Source organism: Cajanus cajan, chromosome 2 (assembly GCF_000230855.2).
Source record: "Cajanus cajan strain Asha chromosome 2, NIPB_CcT2T_4, whole genome shotgun sequence".
Classification (NCBI taxonomy): domain Eukaryota; kingdom Viridiplantae; phylum Streptophyta; class Magnoliopsida; order Fabales; family Fabaceae; genus Cajanus; species Cajanus cajan.
In genome coordinates, this window is record NC_138518.1 from 50,535,109 (window position 1) to 50,542,531 (window position 7,423).

Consider the following 7,423-nt stretch of genomic DNA (forward strand, 5'->3'; position numbering starts at 1 on the left):
AATTTAAATTTTTATTAAAAAAGATAATTGCACTACAATGAAAGAAAATAAATTACGAGAAAAAATACACAATAAGTAGATATTAAAAATAAAATAAAGCAATAGTAAATATATAAACATTATACGAAATTAATTTTCATCATTATTATTTTCGAAACGTTTTTAAATATTTTCAATAAAATCTACTTGAAATCTAATACGGAACGGTTGTTCGAGGAAACAACTCTCTCTCTTCTTCAAGCAACTCATGTTGCCACGTCAGAGTCCTTCAAGAATAAGAAATCAAGGCTTAAGTTGTTTTATGGAACAAGCAACTCCTATTAGAATTGCTCTAAGATTTGACGAGTGAAAAATGCATTGTGGAATCAAAACCTTATTAAATGTTTTACTTTTCTATTTCGGGCAAGTGATATAGTTAAATATATGTTTAAATATATTTTGGGTCTTGCGCAAATTTTACTCTGTCTTATTTTAATTCTTATAAAAAAATTGTCATTTTTAGATCTTAATTAACATTTTCTTAGTATTTTTTAATCCTTATCACTAAATTAATCACCTGGGACTCATTGATATTTAGTCCCGCCATTTGCGCTAATAATTATAGCTGTCAACACTATTTATAATTTTGTTGTAATAGTGAGTACAATTATAATTGTAAATTAAAAAAATTCAATAATCAAGAATATGAAGATAGAATTTATTCTTATGTATGATAAAGAATGAAATTGTTAAAATTTTGATAATTAATTTTCTATCGATAACATACGAACTTGTCTAGATAAATTTTTTGAAAAACATTTCTAAAAAAAAAGTAAGAGGGAAAATCGAAATAATTTTTTTAATAAATCAAAACTAATTTATATATAAATTAAAAATAAAATTTAAAAAATAATAGAAACTTATGTTTAGCTTTAGAAGAGAAAAAAAAAGTTATTCACGTTAGAGAAAGGCTGAACCGCGAGATAGGATTTTGCAAAGTTGTTTGGATTAGCATTTGCAAAAGGGAAACAAGTGAAAGTGCAGTGCTGGTTTCACGAAAACGATAGCAACGATGATCACAAGACCTTTTCCATTTCTTCCAACGTTAATATCTAACAAAAACTCTCCAAACCTAATAAATTGAAAGGACCAAGAGAAAATGCCAAAGCAGTCTTGTAAGTCATAACAACCAATTGAGGGGACAACGAAAGAACATTTCGAAACGTCAATGCATGAACCATCTTTAGGCCCCAACAAACGTGCTTATATAAATCCTTTCACTTACCATTTTCGTCCTTTATTTCCAGCTAATTAATAATCAAATAGTACAAACCTTGCTCCTCCTCGTGGTGGTGGACATCATATTATTAATTCATTATTCATATGTCAATGTTTTAACACATACAACCTCTTGGCTTGTCTCTCTAGTTTCTCTTCCCAAACTCACTAAAATACACGTTGGAAATCAATTAGACATGCGTATTTCTACATCCAACAAAATACTATACAAGATATATACTGAGTGTGCTCTAGAAATTCAGTTTAGATATATGTTCTGAGTGTGTAACAATATTTTTTACCTTTCTCTCATCTTTCACTTATTGGCCGCATGTGATATAGCATCAATCATGACCAAGGCATAAATAATTAAGTGCATGGACTTTTGTCACGGTTGGTGCACTCAAAGCCAAAAAAGTATGATTCTTGTTCATGTTCCCAATTAACCTTGTTGCGACTTGCAAATGAAGGAAGCTAGCTTGACCCAACAGAAAGAAGGTTCCAAAGACAACACACAATCTAACAACATGCATGATGATGGAGCCGCGAATTCCGATCATAGGTTCTTGTCCATGACTCCAAAACTGTAAGCTACTCTTATTTGTTGCGGTCAATACACCAACAAATAAAACACTTGCCCTTATTTGTTTTCTTCAATTTAAATAAGTTAGTTTTCTTAAAAATTAAAAAGGTAGATTGGATAGCAAGGGTGGCACACTTCATTTCATTTCCTCTTATTGGTTAAGATTTGAAATAAATTCATTTTTTTTTATGTTTTATAACTTTACATTAAAATTTCCATTAGGATACGATAGACGTACAATATGTAATTTTAATAATTTTTTTTAAAGAGATTTGTGAATGATTTTAACCTTACATAAGATTATATACCTTGTTCTAATCAAGTTTGCTAAAAAAATAGAGAAAGTTTTTTACTTTTATGTATCATTTGGCCTTATCACTCATTACAAGTAAATGTGGAATTTCTGGCAAGTTTTGCACAAATTAAGGAGTAATTGGTCGTTACTTTAAGTTTTACATTATAATTTGATTTATTTAGCTCAAAGGGTATAGTAAAACAAATTATATATATAGAGAGAGAGAGGGAGGGAGGGAGGAAGGAGAATATGAGGTGTACATAGAGAGTTTAAGGACATTCTAACGTGGCTCCTGATGGTGTGTCGTCGTCAAAACAGTAGGCACTGAGTGAGAGACTGCTAATCATGCTACACTCTCACCTTCCAACACGTGGTGTGGACCTTGTTCTTCTCAAAGTGAAAAAAGGAAAAGATGAGAAGAAAATGACCCCTTTTTTGTTATATACCTCTAAATCTACAAAACCATTGGAAATTGAAAATCCGTAGAGGGAAGAATTCTGGGTTCAGACCGTACGGGTGGCCCAGCCCAAAAATTTTGTGGGTCGGTTCGTGGATCCCACGAAATGGGCTATGCCGAAAGAAAGACCCTATAAAAGTGGGCATTGGATTCCGCAATTTGTCGCCACCAAAGGACAAGCGATTGCGAAAACGACTTGTCGTCGGACTATGCACGTTTCATGGGGCCAAGCCAGTGCTAGAATAAGAAAATCCCAAAACGCAACTGCAAGTCACTCGTGTTTGCATAATCACATTCTTTTGGAAAAATATGGCCACCACTTTGAAAATGTGATTTCTTCTACATTACTCAAATCTTTCATCCATTGACCCGCTCCTCCTAACTTTAAACTAACTAACTTTTGATGATTTGTTAAATAAACTTTATGATATAAAATTCTTACACTAACATACACGTTTATTTTTCACCTTTTCAATAAAATACATTTTTTAACAAATTATTTATAAGACACTAAAATGGAACATATGATTAGTTGTTTTTTTTTTAAATTGTATTTAATTATGATTTTCAAACGTCAATTTGGAAAACTCTTGTTAGCAATAGCCATGAGTTGTGGCGCTTTTGGATAGTAGTTGTTAATCTCTGAAAATTAAATTCTAGTGAGATGTGGTTTAAAAGATTTTTTTTGGATAGAAGTCCAGTTTAACATTAAGGAGATGAGTATATAAGTTTTTTTTTTTTAGATTTGAGTCTCATAAATTCATTTATTAGAGAACTTTAGAGAGATAGTAGTGAAAGAAACTTTGAAGTTCTGGAGTTCTTCCTTTTCTTCTTTCCAGCTTCCCAGGAGTTGTAGAAGTCCATTGTTGGGTATTGAAATAGTGATTTGAAGTCCTAGTTGAGGATCATCATCAGATTTTGGGTGGTGCGGAGCTTCTGGCTAGTGTTGCTCAAAGTTTGTTCTTTTTCTTCTTCCTTGGTTCTCTTCAATTTCAAGGTAAAGGAAACTAAAACTGATAATTTTTGTTGAATTGTTTAATTGAAGACATGAATTGGTAGCTAAATGAGTGAAATTATGTTGCTAGATTTTATGATTTTGAAGTTTGGTTGTTGAACTTGGTGTAGTTTTTAAGTGAAAATTGATGATTTGATTAGATCGTGAGTAGCATATTGATTTTGAGGATGAATATGAGTTGTTTAAGGTGTTTATATGCTCTATTTTGTATTGCATGTTGGAAATCTTATGAGTTTCAGGTGGATTGAGCAAAATTGTAATTTTGTTGAGTGCAAAATTCTCCGTCATACCGAGGGCGCCTTCATGGAGCCAAATGTGACTAAAATTAGGGGCATCTATCTTACTCATGTTGATCGTAGGATTGGTGGCCGTGAGTAGAGAGAATTATCTCTGACTTGGTCATACCGAGCATGGTTTGAATGGTGTTGAACGTGACGTGAGAGAATTGTTTATGTTAGAATTGATATCGGACGCCAATGGAGTGGCGCCAAGTGTGAGGAGAGAGACATGTCTTCACTTGGAATGGGGTCAGACATGAAACTTGGTCATGCTAAGCGTGAGTGTTTAGGGGTTTCCACCTCATTCATGCTAAGCATGGGTTAAATGGCGTTGGGTGTTGGTGAGGCAGGGAGCTCCTTATCTATATGGCGTCGGGCGCCAGGTAAATGGTGTTGATCATGGACTTCCTAGTAAACACTTGTTGTTTGAATGATAAATTGGTGACCATGCATAAGATAGTTGAATCTATTACATGTTGTGTGATGATTAAGGGTGACAAAACGGGTCACAGTTTGCAAACCCATAAAAAATTGGCGGGTTAAGGCTATGTATCCTATCCTGCTAGCTCGTCCCACCTACCCTGTCAACCTGTCAAGTCAAATGGTTGGCCAGGGTGGGTTGGTCTGAGTTGCCTGCTTATTTTTTTCTAATTTTTTTTGTTTATTTATTATTTTTAATATAAGTTTAATTAAGTTACTTCAAATTTATTTTGTATATAATTTGTGATTTGTTGTACAACAAATCTGTTATGCATTTAATTTATTTTATTATATTTAATTTGAGATTTGTAGTGCAATAAATTTGTTACAAAAGTTATGAATATTATTATAATTACGTATTTATTTTGTTATGCAACAATGGAGACGAATAATTTTTTACCCGTTTATAAATGGGGTGGGGGCGGGTATGATGATATTCATACCCGTGGGTACCCGTTTAATATTATTTCTTAAATATCCTAATTATCCTTGAACCACATAACCCTAAAACTACACTCTCTCATCTTATTTTCTTACAAAAGTGAGGATGATGAAGTTACCGACATGTGTTAAGCATTTTATAAAATTATGTTAGATGTAATTTGATTAATTTTCTAGCTTTGATTGGACCAATAAGATTTATGTATTTTAAGTTGTTTACTTTCATTTGGAATTATGAGATTGAATTATTGTAGCTTTGTGATGAGACTTTAACTTACTTGTGAGATTGATGTATTTTAAGTTATTGATTATCTTGAATTTTTATTATTATTTCAACAAAATTAACGTTAAATAAAAGTTCAAAATTAACATTGAATTTTTATTTTTAATATTTCAATGACATTAAAATATAAACTTAAAATTATTTGTAATATAATTTTTTAATTTCTTAAAAATTTTATAAATATCCATGGATATCCGTGGGTATTCAAGAAATTCATGAATACTCGCGCGGATATGGGTGGGTATGAGGCTAATTTTCATTCAGCGGGACGGGGCGGGTTTACTATTACCCGCCCCCATGGGACCCCATTGCCATCCTTAGGCGGGGCTAGCCCACCAAATTCAAATAGCTTGGAAACCTTGGCCCGCCCTACCAAAAAAGTAAATAAAATAAAATATAAAAATAAAGGAAAAAAGAAAAGAAAAAAAATGAGAAAAAAGTTTGCATATTTATTTTGAATTACTCTTTTAGCATATTTTTTTCTCAATATCTAAAGAACCTACATAAATCAATGTAACTAAATAATAAAAAAAAATCTCAAATTACGATTGATTTGATTCTTTTTGCGGCAAATAATGTTAAGTTAAATACTCTTATATTTAAATATAATAAAAAATAATAGTATTATGTTTATATTTTTAAGAAACAAAATGTAATTTATTTCATATTTTAATATATGAAGGGGACAATGTAATATTTGTATCTCTTATAAGAGAAGAGTGAAATTTGCATTAATGATGTAAAGTTAAATCAACTAGATAATTGTTGTTGTATATTTTGAGATATTTCAAAAGGTTAATTTATTGAAGAAATTATTTTGAGTTTAAATTTAAGTTTCAAATCATTATTTTATTAATTACAGATTTTAAAAATTATTATTGATTTTAATGAGGTATAATGACCCGACTGTTGTAGTTTTAATCAATTTAAATTATTAAAACATTTTAAAATTAATTAATTTTAATTATGATGAATAATTTTAGTCACCCACTTAGTATTCCTTTCTATAAATATAAAGAATTAGTATGAGTAGAGACACTCAACATTGCTCTTTTCTCTCTATCCTTAAATTTTCCTTTTTCTAGGTTAAGAATTAATCAATTTCATATTCTCGGTCTAGTATTTATTAAATCTTTTTGTATCTTGAGGGACATGTATGAAAGTCTACGAATAAGTCCTTTATCATCTTAGTCTAGTATGAGAGTTTACGAATAAGTTTTTTTAGTACCTTAGTCTAGTACTAATTAAAAAAATCTTTTTGTATCCTAAGGGACATGCATGAAAGTTTATGGATAAATTTTATAGGATAGTGCATGTAACATGTATGGGAGTAATACATACAAATAAGTCCTTTAACACCTTAATTAAATACTGAGAAGATATTTTTGTATCCTAAAGGACATGCATAAGAATTTGTGGATAAATCTTTTAGAACAATGCATGAAATATGTACGAGAGTGTGGATAAATATCTTAGGATAGTGCTTTCAACGTTTGTGGACAACAATCAAAAAGAAGTTATCGTTGTTCATTGCAATTTGTTTTGACATTTTGTTCAAACAAAATCATTTTAGATGTTTTGGATCTAGTGGTGTAAGTGCTGACTTAGGGACTGCAAATTAAAGAGAAAACAACGCTGCGCTGCTGTGACTGTGACTGTTGTAGGTGAGGAAATTAAGATTGTAACTAACACATTATAAAAACATGTACAAGGTTATAATATTTGAACAAAGAAATCTGGTATATATATATATATATATCTATTTTAATTAAATGTTGAAAGAGTTCAATTGTCATTAGTGTGCTCTGCTAATATTTGGATTATAATTCTCATATTTGTTTTATTTAATTTCTTTTTGTGTATGTTACGTGGTTGTGAATCACAATATTAGCGTATTGTGAAGGTGGTTTGGTTTTGCACTGTCTTTGTGGTTTATGGTAGCTGCTTAAATGTATTTAATTGTCATCAATATTTTACTATTAAATTGAATGATGTTACATGTATATACGTGTGAATTTGTCTTTCGAGTTTTGTGCGTTACACGTGAGCCTGGAATGTAGTTTTGTGGTGCAGCCATGTGAATTTAATAGTAATTAATTCTCATTGGTTATCAGAATTTTATTGCGTCATGCAGAGAATGAGATGAAGTGAGTATACGTTGTGACATTCAAGACACTGAACGAGAGAAATTTTGTGAATGAGAAACATTGCAATCGCTGGAGGCAGCACAATTCACATTCCATCACCATAGACACAGGATTTGATGGAGAAACAAAATTAGTGTGGTGCGTGTTTTGGCTCACACCCAAAATCAGGGAAATGAAAGGTTAAAAT

General features: G+C 31.1%; 1 long non-coding RNA gene across 1 annotated transcript; it reads left to right on the forward strand.

The window, feature by feature from the left end:
• Positions 1–242: 242 nt before the first annotated feature.
• On the forward strand, positions 243–4,605 carry LOC145954339 (uncharacterized). Its single transcript, XR_014431543.1, has 2 exons — positions 243–3,589; positions 3,847–4,605. It is a non-coding gene; the product is annotated as an uncharacterized LOC145954339 (long non-coding RNA).
• Positions 4,606–7,423: the final 2,818 nt, after the last annotated feature.